Source organism: Callithrix jacchus, chromosome 1, assembly GCF_049354715.1.
Source record: "Callithrix jacchus isolate 240 chromosome 1, calJac240_pri, whole genome shotgun sequence".
Lineage (NCBI taxonomy): Eukaryota > Metazoa > Chordata > Mammalia > Primates > Cebidae > Callithrix > Callithrix jacchus.
Window position 1 is genome coordinate 207,320,529 of NC_133502.1, and position 20,645 is coordinate 207,341,173.

The 20,645-nt window shown below is 49.7% G+C and overlaps 1 protein-coding gene across 4 annotated transcripts in view; it reads right to left on the minus strand.

Annotated features, from left to right (window-relative positions):
* The window catches only part of MYH9 (myosin heavy chain 9), a 132,993-nt gene that overhangs the window by 94,690 nt on the left and 17,658 nt on the right, over positions 1 to 20,645 (minus strand). For 2 of the 4 annotated variants that reach the window (XM_035271485.3, XM_035271480.3), the window contains exon 1: positions 15,787 to 15,947. The exons of the other annotated variants lie outside the window; for them this stretch is intronic. The gene's annotated coding sequence lies outside the window, so the exon portion shown is untranslated. Of the gene's footprint in view, positions 1 to 15,786; positions 15,948 to 20,645 lie in introns of those variants that run through there. 4 annotated transcript variants of the gene reach the window in all.

The window sequence follows — 20,645 nt, forward strand, 5'->3', positions numbered from 1 at the left end:
GGGACTGTGACAGAGCTCAGTTTGAAACCTCAGACCCAAGAGGCCTGGTGCTGATCCAGGTTCCAAGAGCAGGCTGGAGGGGATACAAGGAGCCCGGCAAACCTGCAACACACTAGGGCAGTGGTGGCCACCGTGACCACCTGGGCCCCAGCCCCGTTCCTGCCCTCGGCGGGGTGGGGAGCAACAAGACTTTGGAAGGGTGAGGGGGTGGAGGTGGGGGCGGTGGTGGGGGGCTTTTGGAGGCCAAAAGAGGAGGCCACAACATCTGGCCCAGGAAGCCTTTCTCTGGAATGAAAGGAAATACCAGAGCAAAGTCAACTCTTGCATTCCAATTTCTAGCTTCTTGACACCCACCTTCTCCCCTTAGCCCCTCCCTAAATATTATTTCCCCCCTCTCCATCCAGACGTTGTCTTACTGTCTCACTCAGGCTGGAGTGCAGTGGCACAATCCCAGCTCACTGCAGCCTCCACCTCCCAGGTTCAAGTGATTCTCCTGCCTCAGCCTCCCAAGTAGCTGGGATTACAGGCGCCCACCACCACACCCAGCTAATTGTTGTAATTTTAGTAGAGACGGGGTTTCACCATGTTGGCCAGGCTGGTCTCGAACTCCTGACCTCGTGATCTGCCTGTCTCGGCCTCCCAAAGTGCTGGGATTACAGGGCTGAGCCACTGTGCCCAGCCCAAATACTCTTTATACAAACATCTGTCTGCTCAAAAGTAGCCACTAGGATTCTGAAACTTCCTCTTTACAACAAAACTAAACTGTTGCAACCTGTTGCTACCATTCTCACACCAGCCAAGGAAAGACACCGGCCTCAGCAGAGCCCAAGTCCCCTGCCGGTGGCCCTTCAACTTTCCAGGACCATTCCATCCCATTATCCTCCCCCTGCCCCTGCCCACCCTCTATAAGGTCTCTCTCAGGAGGGCCCGGGGCTATTTCCTGAGCCTCCCGTTGGTCCCTTGGAGACTTTTTTGCTCCCTCACTTCCTCCTGATGGGTTTTCTGGCCAGGGGCCTTAGAAGTGACACACAGAGCAGACGGGGGGGTGAAAAGGTTGAAGAGCTTCCTCCAAAAGCCCGGAAAGATCTGCCAGCTCTCTGTTCCTAAGCTTTCTCACCACTAGTGACAAAGTGGTTTTAGCTGTTTTCCATCGACTGGAATCAACTGGTATTGGGCATCCAAGCAGCCACCACCTCCTCAGCCCCCTCAAACACAACCACACACCAGAGTGACGTGGCATGTTCCTAGTCTTCACTGCGAGCCCCTCCAGGACAGGGCCTGGGACCTCTCATTCATCTGCATCCTGACCAGTGGGCCATTTCTGGCCTAGATCTAGAATAGAGGTACTGGATACATTTGCTGAATGAATCTCCAAAAGAGTCAGTAAAACCCACAGAACTTTCTGGCAACATGAAAAATGGTCCCTCCCTTCAGTGGACATAAGAGGGTCATTAAAATATGAATTGTGGCCTGGCCAACATGACAAAACCCCGTCTCTACTAAAAATACAAAAATTAGCCAGATGTGGTGGCTGGTGCCTTTAATCCCAGCTACCTGGGAGGCTGAGGCAGAAGAATTGCTTGAACCCAGGAGGTAGAGGTTGCAGTGAGCCGAGATTGCACCAGTACACTCCAGCCCGGGTAACAGAGTGAGATTGTTTCAAAAAACAATAATAATAATAAATAAATAAACAACAAGAGAAGAACTGATTCTAATTACAATGATGTCTCTATCAATATTCCATGAAACATCTCATCCCAAGTCCTTTGGCTGGAAAAACATGCTGACCACACAACCAGAGGGTGCAGGCAGCATTCCCAGCATCCACCCCGAGGTGAGCGGCCTGGGAATGGAATCCTGCACTCCCACATTTCCTGGGAAATGGGATGAGGAAGCAAGCCTTCATGGGCTGTCTTGACCTACAAAGGGGCTGGTCTTGGCCTAAGGAGGAGAGGAAACGTTTCGCCAGCCCCAGGTGACTCACAGGGCCTTTGCCACCCTGAATCAGCCCTGAATAAAGCTCTGCCTGAGTCTGAGCAACTGAACAAGGTCACAGCCCTGCTCTCTGGACTTGCGACGCCCTGTCTCTACTTTATAATTTCAAAGGCTGCCTCCTCCAGAAAGCCTTCTCAGACTCCCCCAACCCTTCCCCCTGGGTTCCCAACATCTGTATCTGGTGGGAGACCATCAGCTATAAAGGAAACAAGGGCCCATGTTTCCTTTACCTCTATATTCCCAGCACCCAGCCCATGCCTTGTACCTAGAATAAGTTCTAACGAGTCACTACTGAATGACTATGGATCTGATGGGTGGACATATGAAGGAAGAAAGGAACCCAACAGTTTCAAGCGGGCTGATGTCAAGAGTCCACTATGCAAGATGACAGCCGGTCGTCTAGCTACCAGCTTCCCCAGAAGGCACTATTCAGGCAGGAACAGCAATGCCCGGATTCACGCTGGGGGCAGGCTCTTTCCACCTGCTCTCCCTTAGGATGAACCACATTCATTTGAAAAATGGCCAGTGGGGTTAAAGGTGAAGTCAGTAGACATGGCAACACTGCTGACCTGGACACCCGCTGTGGGCTGCCCACTGCAGTACGGGAGGTCCCATTCTGCTGCAGCCCAACATCCTCTCTGCCCATTGAATGAAGACTCAACCACTGGCAAGGGTGGTGGCTTCAAGGACCAGCCCAACCACTCACCGCCAAGTGAGGAAACACAAGTCCAGGAGTGCAGGGCGTCTCCAAGGCCACAGAGAGTCAGGAGCTGACACACCCGAGCTTCAATCCCTGCACAGTATCCCCATCTGCAAAACTGAGGATAAGTTCCTACCTCCTGGAAACAAGGGAAGAATTAAATGATAATCCATGTAAAAGCCCAAGCATGGCCAGGTGTGGGTACGGTGATGGCTCACGCCTATAATCCCAGCACACTGAGAGGCCAAGGCAGGAGGATCGCTTGAGGCCAGCAAAAGTTTTAGACCAACCAACCTGGTGAGACCCCCATCTCCTTTCTTTTCTTTTTTTTTTTTTTTTTTTTTTTTTTTTAAAGACAGGGTCTCACTCTGTTGCCCAGGGTGGAGTGCAATGGCACGATCTTGGCTCACTGCAACCTCCACCTCCCGGATTCAAGCGATTCCCCTGCCTCAGCCTCCTGAGTAGCTGGGATTACACACCCGCATCACCACTAGCGGCTAATTTTTGTATTTTTAGTAGAGACAGGTTTTCACCATGTTGGCCAGCCAGGCTGATCTCAAACTCCTGACCTCAGGTGATCCAACTGCCTCAGCCTCCCAAAGTGCTAGGATTATAGGCGTGAGTTACCACGCCCAGCCCATTTTTTAAAATGTAAGTTAAAATTTTTTTAATGAAACAATTCTAAATAAAATAATAATTTTTTAAAAGCATCAGCATGGTACCTAGTACATACAAGCACTCTACAATTTTTTTTTTTTTTTTTGAGATGCAGTTTCACTCTTGCTGCCCAGGCTGCAGCGCAATAGCACAATCTCAGCTCACTGCAACCTCCACCTCCCAGGTTCAAGCAATTTTCCTGCTTCAGCCTCTCAAGTAGCTGGGAATACAGGTAGGTACCACCACACCCGGCTAATTTTGTATTTTTAGTAGAGACAGAGTTTTTCACCATGTTGTATAGGTCTCGAACTCCTCACCTCAGGTGATCCACACACCTCGGCCTCCCAAAGTACTGTGATTACAAGCATGAGCCACCGCACCGGGCCGCCAATAAATTTTAATAATTATAGCCAGGCACGGTGGCTCATGCCTGTAATCCCAGCACTCTGGGAGGCCGAGGCGGGTGGATCAGGAGGCCAAGAGATCGAGACCATCCTGGTCAACAAGGTGAAACCCCGTCTCTACTAAAAATACAAAAAATTAGCTGGGCATGGTGGCTCACACCTGTAGTCCCAGCTACTCAGGAGGCTGAGGCAGGAGAATTGCCTGGACCCAGGAGGCAGAGGTTGCGGTGAGCCGAGATCGCGCCATTGCACTCCAGCCTGGGTAACAAGAGCGAAACTCCGTCTCAAAAAATAAGTATTATTATTCTTGTTATAATTAATAGCAAGGCCGGGATGTAGACCCAGGCATCCCAATTCTAGGCTGCAGCTCTTCCTCCCTTCTATGTCCACCTTCCCACCTTCCCTCCTCCTCCCAGGCAATCCTAGCCTCCAGAAACCTGGCTCAAGACATTCAGATGTCTCCAGTGACTCAGGGTAGCATGGGCTTGCCTCAGGATCCCAACTCTTTATGCTTGGAGGATAACACTGCTTCGTGGCAGGGATGGGCTGTTAGGCCTCCATCCCTGCTGAGCCCCACCAAGCCAGCACAGTGCAGACCACATAGCTGGAGCCCAGGGAGTCTCTGAGGACTGACTGGGCAAAGGGCAACTCCCTTACACCCAATACTTGGCTCTTAAATATAAAAAATAAAAGCTTTAAAATGCCTCCCTACCACCACCTTTCTCCTCCCAGGGACTCCCCCTTCAGTGTTCCATAAAACGAAGAGGTCACTAACTGGCATTCAAAAGCTTTTGGCTGTCCAGGCCTCCCCATCACAGGCTTAGAAGTGAAGACACCGGCTGGGTGTGGTGGCTCACGCCTGTAATCAATCCCAACACTTTGGGAGGCTGAGGCAGATCCATCACCTGAGGTCAGGAGTTTGAGACCAGCCTGGCCAACATGGTGAAACCCTATCTCTACTAAAAACACAAAAATTAGCTGGGCGTGGTTGTGCATGCCTATAATCCCAGCTACTTGGGAGGCTGAGGCAGGAGAATCGTTTATACCTGGGAGACAGAGTCTGCAGTGACCCATGATCATGCCACTGCATTCCAGCCTGGGCAACACAGCGTCACTCCACCTCAAAAAAAAAAGAAAAGTGAAGACACCAGTGAGACTTGAACCTCATTTGTGCAACAAGGACCAGGAGCTGACTCTAACTGCCCCAGACATGGAGTTTCTGCCTGGGGACAGAAATAAAGAAGACCCTGCCTTTGACACACAGGCCAGCGAGTTCTCAAATCTTCTCTGTCATTCTGGCCCGCTAGATTAAGTCACCCAAACTGTCCCAAACGCCTCGTTCTTTATGTTTATCAGACAGGAAGCTGCCTTCTTTAGCTCAGTGACTTAATGTAAAACACAGGAAACGCAGTGGCTTTTGAACATAGACAACTCTAAATAAAGGTGCCTCTATTGCTTTGTAACAGTGTTTCTAAAAAGAAAAAAACCCTTAAACCAGCTCGGATCAGTGTGACAAGATGAACTGTACTGTATGGGAAAAGGATGCAAAAGTTGCAGGCATCAGAAAACCCAGCATCAATGCTGGGGGCGAGCTCCAGCAGGTTCCTCAGTCATCTTAATCACCGCATCTTGTTATCAAGGGACAGGCTTGTTGGATAAATATGAAATCTTTAAAACTTGAAAATGTATTTCCTACTACCCAAGGAGAGATGATGTTGGTGTCAGCATGAAGAAAAGGCGAAGCTGGGAGCTTCAAGGCAGACGGATTGCTTGAGCTCAAGAGTTTGAGACGAGCCTGGGTAACATGGCAAAACTCAGTCTCCACGGGGGAAAAAAAAAAAAAGAAAATTAGCCAGGTGTGTTGGTGCATGCCTGTGGTCCCAGCTACTCAGGTGGCTGAGGTCGGAGGAACACCTGAGATGGAGGCTGAGGCTGTAGTGAGTTGTTACCGAATCACCACATTCCAGCCTGGGCAACAAAGCAAGACACTGTCTCTTAAAAAAAAGAAGAGGCTGGGTGCAGTGGCTCATGCCTGTAATCCCAGCGCTTTGGGAGACCAAAGTGGGGTGGATCATGAGGTCAGGAGTTCAAGGCCAATCTGCCCAAGGTGGTGAAACCCCATCTCTACTAAAAAAATATGTAAAAAAAAAAAAATTTAGCCAGGTGTGGTGCCAGGCGCCTGTCATCTCAGCTACTCAGGAGGCTGAGGCACAGAACTGCTTGAACCCGGGAGGTGGAGGTTTCGGTGAGCCAAGATGGAGCCACTGCACTCCAGCCTGGTCAACAGCAAAACTCCATCTCAAAAAAAAAAAAAAAAAAAAAAAAAAAAAGAGGAGGCGGCGGGCGGGGGGGGGGGGGGAAGAGGAGGTACAGACCACTTCACATTCATTTATAATGCTAAGAAAGAGGCTTCTCCACAGTGCACATGGGAAAACTAAGGCAAGCAGCAGGGGAAAAGGCGGGGGGTGGGGAGGTCTGGTCCCAGCCCTGCCTGATCCCAAATCCTTACTTTGTCCCTTCTCCCATGCATTTTGTGTTGAAAATACAACAAATTATCGCCCAAGACATTAAGTGACCCAAAGTTACTAGAAATCAGGGCTGGCTGAAGGCAGTGGGCAGCAGTGTGGCTTTCAGAGTGGCCCACCCTGCTACCTGGCACCACCCCATGTGAAATATTGATTTTTCAAGCTGTGGGAACTTTCAGCCCAAGTGGTCACGTCCAGCTGGAAGAAGTTCAGAGAAACCCAAAACACTTCCCACCCCATTCCTTAACCCTAGTGCCCCCTTGCCAAAAAACAAACAAAAAAAAAAGATGAAGAAAGTAGAATAGACTCTTAAGGAAAGATTAAAGGAGCTAAGTATGTGTTGCTTGGCTAAACAGGGCAGAAACATCAAAAAAAAAAAAAAGGGGAGAGTCACCATTTAGAAAACACGTTTAAATGAAGCCTTCTGATTTGGAAGGCACTGGGGATGAGTGAACCCAGGGGCCAAGGTTTTCTACTGATCCACCGAATGAGCTTGGGCAAATCACTTTCTCTAATTAGAAAAATATACACATTCTTTTAAATATTCCCAAGATCTCTTCCAGCCAGGAGTTCTATAATTCTAACTTCAGTCAGGAGGGTTTTCATTTCATTATTGTTGCTGATTTTTCTTTTAAGCAAGGGGATCATTTCAAATTAGAGTTAAAATGAAAGAAGAAAAGGCTCTTCTAAGGCCCACGTTGCCAAAGTGTAAACGTCCTTTTGGTGAGTGGCAACCTACTAAAAGAGATTAGCTTTGAGCTCCCCAACACATTAAAAATTGTACAGAGAAGCCGGGCGCGGCGGCTCATGGTTATAATTCCAGCACTTTGGGAGGCCAAGATGGGCAGATCGCCTGAGGTCAGGAGTTCGAGAACCGCCTGACCAGCATGGAAAAACCCTATCTCTACTAAAAATACAAAAAAAGAAAAAAATTAGCCAGGCATGGTGGCGCATGCCTGTAATCCCAGCTACTTGGGAGGCTGAGGCAGGAGAATTGCTTGACTTCCGGAGGCGGAGATTGAGGTGAGCTGAGATAGGGCCATGGCACTCCAGCCTGGGCAACAAGAGTGAGACTCCATCTCAAAAAAAAAAAAAAAATGTACAGAGACACATCGTGCTGGCCCAAGAAAGTGAGAGAGGGACCTCTCTGAGAAGCCCCCTTTCTCCTCTGGGACAAACCATAAGGACAATAAGGGCCTCTGAGAGGTACCGAGGAAGTGACACCAGTGTGGAAGAGATCAGCTACCTGTAACTGCACTACGGGCCTCAGCCCAACCTGCATGGCAGGAAGCCACACCCTTCCAGAAAGCCCACAAGGCTCCTTCCAGCCACAACAGGAGGGTCCTGGCTTAGAGATGCAGCCACTGAGGGACCCCCAGCTGGCCGGGCCCTCGGCAGAAGGCCAGCCAAGGGCCTTCTCAGCACCTGCCCGGGTGCTGAATGATCTCAGGCTTGAGAAGCTAGTCGTGGGAATGGGAACCTAAGTAATTCCAACAGAAGCCTGCCTAGGTTACTTTTTTAAAAGACATGCATCAGACTGAGGGGGCAGCTCCTCTCCTGCCTCCCAAATATTTGTGCCATCTAAGCACAAGGGACAGGGGGCTGGGTACAGATACAGGCCACCTGCCCATGCAGTGGCAGTCCCATTTTAGAGCCAGGCTCATAGCATGTACTCATGTGTGACTCATGACATTCCCCCAGGAGGCCTGGAGGCTGCCTTGCAGGACCTCAGGACCCTGATGGGGTCTTCCAGACCTCACTCAGGAAAGGAATCAACCGAGCACAGCAATGCCGGCAGCTCCTCCAGGGTCCATATCATCCAAGGAGAAAGACAGATGTCCTTGAGAGGGGGTCAGGGCCCTCCAATTCAAAACATCCCCCGATCATATTTTCTCAAGAATTTGGGCTTTTCCAGTGTTTTTATACATAAAAACCACAGGCCAGATGTCTCAGGGGAAATTAGGGACAAAGTGGGAAGGGGCATGCTAGTGGATACAATGACTCCAAGTTAAAAAAGAAGGCCAGGCGGCCAGGCACAGTGGCTCACGCCTGTAATCACAGCACTTTGGAAGGCTGAGCCGAGTGGATCACCTGAGGTCAGGAGTTTGAGACCAGCCTGGCCAACATGGAGAAACCCTGTCACTACTAAAGATACAAAAATGGCCGGGCACAGTGGCTCACACCTATAATCCCAGCACTTTGAGAGGCCGAGGCGGGTGGATCACGAGGTCAAGAGATCGAGACCAACCTGGTCAACATGGCGAAACCCCGTCTCTACTAAAAATACAAAAATTAGCTGGGCATGTTGGTGCGCACCTGTAGTCCCAGCTACTCATGAGGCTGAGGCAGGAGAATTGCTTGAACCCAGAAGGCGGAGGTTGCAGTGAGCCGAGATCGTGCCATTGCACTCCAGTCTGGGTAACAACAGCGAAACTCCGTCTCAAAAAAAAAAGATACAAAAATTAGCTGGGTGTGTTGACAGGTGCCTATAATTCCAGCTACTCAGGAGACTGAGGCAGGAGAATCACTGGAACCTGAGAGGCGGAGGTTGCAGTGAGCAGAGATTGCACCACTGCACTCTAGCCTGGGCAACAGAGTGAGACTGTCTCAAAAAAAAAAAAAAAAAAAAAAAAAGGCCAGGTATGTGAGGACCTGGGTTGGGCTTCAGGTTGGGGTAAGTAAGCTCCCCAGGACAGGATAGCTTATGATTTGGAGCCTAGCAAATTATGGAAACCTTGCAAGAGGGTATCCCAAAATGCTTTCCAGACATACATACAGGCTTTCTCTTCTCATACAGCAAAGAAAAAGCAAAATTATCTACCATTTTCCAGAATATGAGGAAGTGGATCAGAAGGGACTTCAATTTAAGGGGTTACTCTACTGATGTGACATCATGGGAAGAAAGCAGGACCCAAAGGTTTCAAGCACAAAGACCCTTCCCTCCTTCCCTGTCCAAGGTGGGCATTCAATATGTAACATGGAACCCAAAGCAATGCACTTTAAAGTTGAGAACTACAGACTGGCCAGCTGGACCCCCTTATTTTTAGAGTTAAGAAAATTAAGAACTGGCTGCATTTTCTATTCTTTAAGGACATTATGGCCGGGCGCAATTGCTCATGCCTGTAATTCCGGCACTTTGGGAGGAGGAAGTGGGTAGATTACCTGAGGTCAGGGGTTCAGGACCAGCCTGGACAACATGGTGAAACCCCCACCTCTACTGAAAATATTTTAAAATTTAGCTGGGCGTAGTGGCACACGCCTGTAATCCCAGCTACTCAGGCGGCTGAGGCAGGAGAATCATTTGCACCCAAGAGGCAGAGGTTGCACTGAGCCAAGATTGTTATGGATCAGCCTCATTTTTCAAAGGGCTGCAAGGATTTCTACTGTACAGCTATGCCATGATTTAGTTAGCCTTTCTAATAAACAACCCATTTCCTGTCATTTCTATATCAATGCTGCAATGAATATTCTCAGACATTTCCTTTAGCACATTTGAATTTATCTGTCAGATAAATTCCTAGAATGCAGGCAGGACTATGCTTTGACAGATACTGCCAAATAACCTTTTTGTTGTTGTTTAATGTAATAGAATCTCCCTATGTTGCCCAGGTTGATCTCAAACTCCCGGGCTCAAGCAATCCTCCCTCCTTGGCCTCCCAAAGTGCTGGGATTACTGGTGTGAGCCACCATGCCCAGGCCCAAATGACCATCTAAAACCAGGGCTATACAATATACGCTCCCATCAATAAGGTACAAGAGTGCTAGCCAGGCATAGTGGCTCACACCTGTAATCCCAGCACTCTGGTAGGCCGAGGCAGGCAGATCACCTGAGGTCAGGGGTTCAAGACCAGCCTGGCCAATATGGTGAAATCCAGTCTCTATTAAAAATGCAAAAATTAGCCAGGTGTGATGATGGGAGCCTGTAATCTCAGCTATTCGGGAGTTTGAGGCAGGAGAATGGCTTGAACCCAGGAGGTGGAGGCTTCAGTGAGCTGAGATTGTGCCACTGCCCTCCAGCCTGGGCAATAGAGAGCAAGACTCCATCTCAAAAAAAAAAAAAAAGAGTGCATAGGAAATTAAAATTACTTAATTTTGCTGGATGCGGTGGCTCATGCCTGCAATCCCAGCACTTTGGGAGGCCAAGGTGGGTGGATCACCTGAGGTCAGGAGACCAGCCTGGCCAACATGAAACCCCATCTCTACTAAAAATACAAAAATTTTCAGAATACTGAAGAGACAATGAAAAGAAAAATAGCTGGGTATGGTGGTACATCCCTGTAATCCCAGCTACTCAGGAAGCTGAGGTGGGAAAAGTGCTTGAACCCAGGAGGTGGAAGCTGCAGTGAGCCAAGATCTCACGGGGCATTCTAGCCTGGGCAACACACTCCAAACATGGAGACCCCATCTCAAATAAATAAATATATAAATTTACTTCTTAATTTTTCAGTTTCTCAGGAATTCCCATGCATAACTTGTGGGCACATAAACTGGTATGATGTCTTTTTAGGGAGATACAGCACTTCCGAGGAAATCAAACCTCTGATCAGGTGCAATATTTCACACTTGTAATCCCAGCACTCTGGGAGGCTGAGGCAGGAAAGTCGATTGAGCCCAGGAGTTTGAGACTAGCCTGGGCAACACAGCAAGATCCCATCCCTACAAAAAACACAAAAAGTAGATAGGTGTAGTGGTGTGCACTTGTAGTCCTGCCTACTCAGGAGGCTGAGGCAGGAGAACTGCTTGAGCCCAGGAATTTAAGGCTGCAGTGAGCTATGATCATGCTACTGCACTACAGCCTGGGCAACAGAGCAAGACCTGCTTCAAAACAAAATCAAAGACAAAAAGGAAATCAAACTTTCCCTTGCCCAGAGCCAGAGTTGGAAGCAAGGTCTCCAGTCCTCTTCCTGTATCGCCCTTTGGCTATCTCCTAGACCACAGGAAACCATGCGTTTGAACTAAAACCACAGTCTGCACACCTTCTGGCCCAGCCAGGGCCCTGTGAAAAGGTTACTCAGCACAAGTTCATCACCAAGTGCATCCAAAAGTATTAGCAGATGGGCCTCACAGCCACCTGCGTATTCACCGCTTGGGCGTCACAGTCCGCAAGCACAATGCACGCATGCCTTGTACTGCATAGGGATAGAAAGAACACCAAGCTAGAAGCCAGGAAAACAATCTATCCCCTGCCTCTTCAACCTGATAACCCAGGTAGTTAAGACTGATCAATTATATTTAAAAAAAAAAAAAAAAAAGGTGTGGTGGGGCGGGCCAAGTGCCGTTGCTCACACCTGTAATCCCAACAGTTTGGGAGGCCAGATGGGTGGATCACCTGAGGTCAGGAGTTTGAGACAAGCCTGACCAACATGGTAAAACACCGTCTCTACTAAAAATACAAAAAAATTAGCCAGGCATGGTGGCGGGTGCCTGTAGTCCCAGCTATTCAGGAGGCTGAGGCACAAGAATTGCTTAAACCCAGGAGGCAGAGGTTGCAGTGAGCCGAGATAGTGCCACGCACTCCAGCCTGGGTGACAGGGTAAGACCCTGTCTCAAAAAAATCGAAAGGGTAGGGGACCAGGCATGGTGGCTCATGCCTGTAATCCTAGCACTTTGGAAGGCCGAAGTGTGTGGATCATTTGATGTCAGAAGCTCAAGACCAGCTTGGCCAACATGGTGAAACACCATCTCTTTTAAAAATACAAAAATGAGCTGGGTATGGGGGCAGGCACTTGTAATCCCAGCTACTCGGGTACTCAGGAGGCTGAGGCAGGAGAATCACTTGAACCTGGGGGACAGAGGTTGCAGTGAACTGAGATTGTGCCACTGCACTCTAGCCTAGTCAACAGAGACTCCGTCTAAAAAAAAAAAAAAAAAAGAAAAAAAAGAAAGAAAACAAAACATATACAAGCCAGGCATGGTGGCTCAGGCCTGTAATTCCAGCACTGTGGGAGGAGGAGGTAGGTGGATTACCTGAGGTCAGGAGATTGAGACCAGCCTGGCCAACATGGTGAAACCTCCTCTCTACTAAAAACAAAAAGTAGCATGGTGTGATGGTGGGCACCTGTAATCCCAGCTACTCAGGAGGCTGAGGCAGGAGAATTGCTTGAACCTGGGAGGAGGAGGTTGCGGTGAGCGGAGGTCCTACCATTGCACTCCAGCCTGGGCAACAGAGCAAGACTCTGTCTCAAAAAAAAAAATATATATATATATATAATATATATATATAATATATACACACATATTATACATATTACATTAATATATAATATATGCATATATTAATATATACATATACGTGTTACAGATACATATAGTACACATATACACATATTGTATATTACATGTTATATGTTACATGTATATTACATATGTATCATACATACAGCCAGTACATCTTAGGCCGTGTACATATCTTATTTCTTTCAGTTCACACATCTAACCCCGCAGAGTAGTATCTTGATTCCCATACTACATGTGAGCACATCAAGGCCATGAGGCTATATGACTTACCTAAGGTCACAAAGCTAGTAAGTGGCAGGGTCAGGATTTGAACTTTGCCTGTTTCCAAAGTTCATGTTCTCTCCACTACCCACTCTTCCCAGCTCTAACAATGGGATTCAGTAAGCCACAGGAGCAGCACTACCAGGGCTGCATTCTTTTGTCAGCAGAGGACTCCAGCCCAGGGTCTCAGCACACCAAGGGTTAAGGCTGAGAGGCAGTGACTCTCTGGGGCTGCACAAAGGGAAATGCACTTCCTGCCCCAGCAGGCAGAGATGCTGTTTTATGCTCAGTAAATTAGGTCGTTTGTTTAATTAAGACGACACACAGATTTTGTTATTCTAAATATTTCTGGAACACGATGCTTAGGAGGAAGCTGTCAAGACATAGATTTTTTTTTTTTCTCCTCGCTTTGGGTTTCTCTTTCTCCCCCTCCAGGAGAAGGGTAGGGCCAGGCTCGGAGGAAAACAACAGCCAGCCCCTCAGCTCCTTTTGAAATAAAGATGTCAAGCTGGTAAGGGGTGTCTTAAGCACTTCACTGAAGGATTAGCTAGAAGAGAAGTCAAGGAAGCACAGCCAGCCTGGTTTCTAGCAATACCCTACCAGGCTACACAACAGGGCTGCATTTTTTGAGTGTTTTTCTTCTTTTAAAGAGCTAACACATCCTCGTTTTGTTTTTTCTGGAGCAAGAGCGGGCAAAAGACAGACTGTGATTAACATGTGTCCTTCATCCTACAAGAGAGAAGTTGTCCCATCTCCAATCCCTTAGGTTAAAAAGTTTAAAAATGAAAGCAAGAAAGCCAGGGCCCTGATCCTCTCCTCTACCCTCCTAGACCTGTCAGATGAGCAGCCCCACAGAATGCTGCTCTTCTCTCCAGGGCTGGAAAACTCCCCAGAGTCTGCCAACGCCCGGCTCTCCAGACACCTGGATCTGCCCACCTGTGCTGCCAGGGCTTGCTGAGTGTGAAAAATGAAGCTCTCTGGTGTCACCCCACAGTCATGGAGGGCACAGTGGCTCTTAAATTAATTACACTGAGCAATCTCTCCATGTTTTTAATTACCCCCCAATTACCCACTAAGAGGCTCCTCACTTTCTAACCGCATGCTTGCCTCAGTTTGCCAAACCTGCAATGTGCTTCTCCCTCATAACAACTTCCTCCTTGTCCCAGAGAAGTGGCCCCTCTCAGCCTTAAAATTCCTCGAGTCCTTTGTCTATGGCACGCCTGGGAAACACATCACAGGCTGCCTTTGTATTTCACTCGTTCTGCCACTTTCCCCTTGAGGACTGTAAACTCCCCAAGGGCAGAGGCAGGCCCCCGGACTTCACAGGGCAGTCTGGCTCCCTTCTCCCAATCCCCATGACTCACGGTACCTTTCTGGGGTCCCTGTCATCTCCACCTCAGCTCAGACTCATCTACAGATTTGTCTCAGTTCTCTAACTGCCTATGGGCACGGGCCAGGTCTTACTCAACCTCCCACCCTCCACCACCTGGCAGAGTCCCTGGCACAGAAAGGCCAGTTAAATATTTGCTCAATTACACATCTGTGTCCCCTTCCCCCCACATAGTGGCCTTGCATATAAACTATTATTAATTGAGTGATTGTCTCAACAGGCCTCCCTCCTTACCCAAAAAGGGATTCCTAAGCCATCAGGTGAGGTGATCAGCCCAGACAGTGGAGTTAGAATGGCCACAGTGTTGCCCTGCGTGGAGAAGGAGCTAAGGCTCTCTTCCCTTTCCATAGTTATCGACAGTTACTTCGAAATCCTGTTAAACCCAGAAAAGGGCGCAGTGAACCGAGAAGTGGCTGGGCCTCTCAACTGCCCGGTAGAGAGAGCCGCCAGTCTCCAAGACCTGGGGCTTCCCAAGGAGTCTTCTCCCCACACCCGCCGGGTGGGGCCGCGCGCTCACCCTGCCCTCCACTTCAGGACAGACGGCAAGCTAGTGATGGGGGTGCTCCATCTCAGTTTGAAATAGCGGGGCTTCCCAGGAGGAATAGGGGTGTTGCAGTCCTGTCTCCTGGGCGTGGCCCCAGAACAGGATGGGGTGAGGACCCCAGCACAGGGAAGTGGGTGCGGGGAGTGGAGAATCGAAAACTCCGATCTGGCTCAAACACGAAAGAAGCTATCGCCCAAGCCTGGCGATAACCGCAGAGCCAGCTGCCCCCCCCGCCCCGCCCGGGCGGGACGGCCCCCGGGTGCGGTGGAATCAGGTGCACGCCTGGGCGGCCCCGACGGCTGCTGCATTCCGGGCTTTTCTCCCGGGGGGGAACAGACACGTCGGAGGTCGAGGGCTGGAGCAGGGGCTGGGGTGGCCCTTCCTGCCTCGCCCCGGGTCCCCGCCGGGTCCCCCTTGTCCGGGCAGCCCCCGCACCTTCCCCCGGGCCCTCCGCGGCCGGCCCGACCGCAGCGGGCGAATGAGGAAGTCGGCCGCAGAGGCGGAAACCGGGCCGGGTGCAAGTTCTGCGGCGGGACGGGCCGACTCTGACTCAGGAGGACGCCCTGACAGCTGCCAAACGGTGCCCGCTGCCCGTTACCTCCGTGCCTCAGACGCCGGGAACTTCCACTGGAGCCGCTGCCCCGGGCTCCCAAGCCGTGCGGCTGCGTCCCGGGGACCGCGGCTCCAGAGGGGGTTAAAAAGTTTGCCCGAGTCGGGCCTGGGCGACTCAAGGCGAGGGCGGGGCGCGTGCCCCAGAGGCAGGGGGAGGTCGGCTCCGGTGCCCAGTCGCGGGAACGCGCCGGGGGGCACGAGGGGGCGCCGGGGAGCGCCGAGTGCCGGGGCTGCCCCTGCACCCCGAGGCCTCGCAGCCGGCGGCGCCCTCCCGGAGCGCCCGCGCGGGGGTCCCGGTGCCCCTGGGCAGGACGCAGTGCCGGGCCCGGGTCTCCGGCGTTCGCGCCCGCCCACGCGGGTGGCGGGCCGCACCGAGGCCAAGAACCACAAGTCTACACGGAGGCCGCGCGTCTCGCCCCCGCCCGCCTGCCCGGGGCGGGACCGCGGTGGGGCTCGCTCACCTGAACCTGGATCTGCCCGGGGAACAGGCGCTGCTTCTCCCGAGAGGACTTTCTCGAGCGCTCGGGCGGCGGCCGGGTGGGGCAAGCGCACGAGGCGGGAGCTGCAGCAGGTCAGCCTCGCTCAGACTTCCGTGCCCTGCCCAGGAACCGCGGTGATCTGCGCGCCTCACCGCACCCAGCTCGGCTCCTCGCCGCCTTCCCGCCCCGCCCTCGCAGCCGCGGGCCCATTCCCAGCCGGGAGCCGGCTCCGGGGCGGAGCCTGGGGAACAATTCCGCCCCCTTCCTGCCTCACCCACTGCAGACCGCGCCTGATCTTGATGGGCGGACATATTGGCCTTTGGGAACGGGGGGTGGGCGGAGCCTCTGCGGCCAGAGGGGTGGAGATTCATCCTCTTTCGCCCCCACCTTCGCCCGCTCCACTTTCCCCCGCGCTTCCTAGGCGGGAGCCCCGCCCTCTGGGGCGGGTCCAACGGACAGCCCAGTTCTAGGACAAGGACTGACACAGAGGGAATCCAATCAGGAGGCGGCGACTCGGGGCGCGGAGAGCTCCGGGCCGGGGTTTTGGTGCCTTGCCTGGGCTGGGTGAGGCCGGGCGGGAGCCGACTGGGAAGGTCTGGAACTCTGACACCCCGCCCTGCGAGCTGTGCTCTCAGACTCCTGTCGTCCCACCAGAAGGACAGATATTAAGTACCATATATGGGAAAAGTGCCATTTTACATAATTATTATGCCTGTGGGGGCGGGCATGGACTCAGCCCTGGATTCCTTTGTGGGCGTCCTGAGTTCGATTCCTGACCCTGCCTCTTTGGAGTCCGCACGCTGCTGCCTTTCAGCCTCCAAACCCTTGCTCGGGCCGTTCTCTCTGTCTAGAATAATACCCTTCCGAGCCTCTCTTCACTCCATGTCATTAGCTCGCATACATCCTCCCAAGTACTTGTTACAAATTGCACTTGTTTGTTACTGTCCACCACAAGAGATGACAAATGTTTTCATTTTTAAATGAAAAATCTTTTGATCCATTTGGAATTTATTTTTGGAGTGAGGAAGAAACCTAACATAATTTTTGTAATAGCCACTTATCCAAACACTATTTTCCCCACTGATTTTAGTTGGCACCTCCATTGCCTGTTGAACTATTTTATACTTGAAGCTGTTTCTGACTTGTATACATTGATTTTCTGTGTGCACCTGTGCCAATCCCACAATGCTTAAATGACGATAGCTTTATAATACATTCTATATCTATGAGGGCAAATTTCTCATCATTACTCTCTTATTGGAATGTTCTTGCTATCGTGACAAAACCATTCTTCCAAATTAACTTTAGAAGAAAAAAAAGGGCCGGGTGCGGTGGCTCAAGCTTGCAATCCCAGCACTTTGGCAGGCCGAGGCGGGTGGATCACGAGGTCAAGAAATCGAGACCATCCTGGTCAACATGGTGAAACCCCGTCTCTACTAAAAATACAAAAAATTAGCTGGGCATGGTGGCGCGTGCCTGTAATCCCAGCTACTCAGGAGGCTGAGGCAGGAGAATTGCCTGAACCCAGGACACAGAGGTTGCGATGAGCCGAGATCGTGCCATTGCACTCCAGCCTGGGTAACAAGAGCGAAACTCCGTCTCAAAAAAAAAGAAGAGAAGAAGGAGAAGAAGAAGGAGAAGGAGAAGGAGAAAAGCTATGTTCTAAAGGCAAAAGAAAGCTTGGAAAACAAAGATTTTGCAACTGCGTGACAAAGAATTACTATCAGCAATATATAAAGATCTCTTCCCAGTTGATAAGAAAAATCTCAAGACTCCAAAATAAAAATGTCCAAAAACAGGAACAGGTGACTTTAAAGAGGAATTATAAATGGCCAATAATTATTTTTAAAAGTCATCAGAATGCAAACAAAACAACATAGAACGCCATTTTTCACCTATTTCATTCAAAAAAATTAAAAAGAATTAAAATGCCCAATATTGGTCAGGTTTATAAATACAGATGAGAAAGTATATTGATCAATTCTATCTGAGAATTCATCTGAAAAGACATTAGAAAAGTACACACATATGAACTTTAAAGTTCTTTGCAACATTGTTTATAGTCACTAATTGTTAGAAATAAATGTACAATATATTAGGAGATTGAATACATTGGGATACACTGTGATATATTCATAGGTCAAAAAGTACCAAAAAAGTCATTAAAATTTTTCTGTAATCCCAACACTTTGGGAGGCCGAGGCGGGTGGATCACTTGAGGTCAGGAGTTCGAAACCAGCCTGTCCAACATGACAAAACCCCATCTCTAAAAAATAAAAAATTTAAATTTAAATTTAAAAAAAAATTTTATTTTTTTAAAATAAAATGTATGTATTTGTATTTGCTGAGTGAAAATATACTAAGTGGCCAGATGCAGTGGCTCATGCCTGTAGTCCTAACACTTTGGGAGGTCAAAGGGAGAGGACTACTTGAGCCCAGGAGTTCAAGACCAGCCTGGGCAACATGGCGAAATCCGATCTCTACAAAAAATACAAAAATGAGATGCCCACAGTGGCACACATATGTATTTCCAGCTATTTTGGAAGCTTAGGGAGGATTGCTTGAGCCTGGGATGTTGAGGCTACAGTGAGCCTTGATCGCACCACTGCACTCCAGCCTGGGCAAGGGAGTGAGACCCTGTCTCAGAAAAGAAAATAAAAGAAAATCTTAGTGAAGACAAGCAGAGTATAGAATGCCTTTACAATATGGCTCTGTCCTGGAGCAGTCACTCACACCTGTAATCCCAGCACTTTGGGAGACCAAGGCAGGTGGACTGCTTAAGCTCAGAAGTTGGAAAAAAAAAAAAATGGCTCACACCTGTAATCCCAGCACTTTGGGAGGCAGAGGCGGACAGATCACACAAGGTCAGGAGTTAGAGGCCAGTCTGACCAACATAGTGAAACCCTGTCTCTACTAAAAATACAAGAATTAGCCGGACATGGTGGCAAGCACCTATAATCCCAGCTACTCGGGAGGCTGAGGCAGGAGAATTGCTTGAACCGAGGGGGCAGAGGTTGCAGTGAGCTGAGATCACGCCATTGCACTCCAGCCTTGGCGACAAGAGTGAGACTCCGTCTAAAATAATAATCATAATAAATAAAAAGACTCATTTCGATGTCACCACTTCTAAAACGTCTTTCCTAACTCTCAAGGCCAATTAGGAGCTCCTCGTCTGTACTCCAGTCTCTTGTATCCATTCTCTCCTTGTACTTACACACTGAGTTTTAATTGTTCATTTACTTTGTGGGTTTCCTGCCCTGGCTGGAAGCTACCTGAGGACAGTCAGGGACTGAGCCCTATTTGTCTCTCTGGGCCTAGAACTAGCACAAGGCTTGGCATAAAATGGCCTTCAGTGAATGCCTGAGCAGGACTCAGAGAGCCTGTTTCCTTATCTGCAAAATGAGTGTAATCACTAGACCTGGCCCAGCCCACAGGACTGTTGGGGGGAGCACTGGGGACTATGGACTTGAGAGTGTTTTATAAACCACTAAGCAACGTGCACTTAGAGCATTATTGGTAATGATTATTTCCATTTTCCTCACGCCCCCAGCCTCCGAGCAACACTCTCTCCAGAGAAAACTCAGGTCACTGAGAAGACAGACGGCCTCCATCAGGCAGGCCCTGGATTCTTTCCTCCCCATCCCCTAGGCCACATGGGTCCCTTAAATGAGGGAGTCCTCTCACTTGCATAAAGCCTAACCCCGCTTCCATCCTCTACGATCCTGCACCCATAATAGTTTCTACTCCTGTAGATTTTAGGAAAAATATCTCTTCATTTTGCCTGAGTATTACTATTTATTTTATTTTATTTTTAATTGTATTATAGTTTTTGGGGTACATGTGAAGAACATGCAAGATTGTTGCATAGGTACACACATAGCAGTGTGATTTGCTGCCTTCCTCCCCGTCATCTATATCTGGCATTTCTCCCCATGCTATCTCTCCCCAACTCCCCACCCACCACTGTCCCTCCCCTATTTCCCCCCAACAGACCCCAGTGTGTGATGCTCCCCTCCCTGTGTCCATGTGTTCTCATTGTTCAACACCCGCCTATGAGTGAGAACATGTGGTTGGTGTTTGATCTTCTGTCCTTGTGTCAGTTTGCTGAGAATCATGGTTTCCAGATTCATCCATGTCCCTACAAAGGACACGAACTCATCATTTTTTATGGCTGCATAGTATTCCATGGTGTATATGTGCCACATTTTCCCTGTCCAGTCTTATTTTTTTTTAAGAGACGGGTCTCACTATGTTGCCCAGGCTGGAGTGCAGTGGCTAGTCACAGGCTCGATCCCACTACTGATCAGTACGAGAGTTTTGACCTGCTCCATTTCTGACCTGGGCCAGTTCACCCCTCTTTAGGCAACCTGGTGGTCTCCTGCTCCCGGGAGGTCACCATATTGATGCTGAACTTAGTGCGGACACCCGATCAGCATAGCGCACTGCAGCCCAGAACTCCTGGGCTCAAGCGATCCTCCCACCTCAGCCTCCTGAGTAGCTGGGACTACAGGGCCACACCATGGCACCCAGCTGAGTATTACTATTTTGTTTGGTGTGGAAAATAAAAAAGAAAAGAAAAGGAAAAAAAAACTCAACCATAACCTTACAACCCCAACAGAGCTACTATTAACAAACTTTGTCGGCGGGGCGTGGTGGCTCACGCCTGTAATTCCAACACTTTAAGAGGCAGAGTGGGCAGATCAATTGAGGTCAGGAGTTCGAGACCAGCCTGGCCAACACGGCAAAACCCTGTCTCGACTAAAAATACAAAAATTAGCTGGGCGTGGTAGCAGGCGCCTATAGTTCCAGCTACTTAGGAGGCTAAGGCAGGAAAATCACTT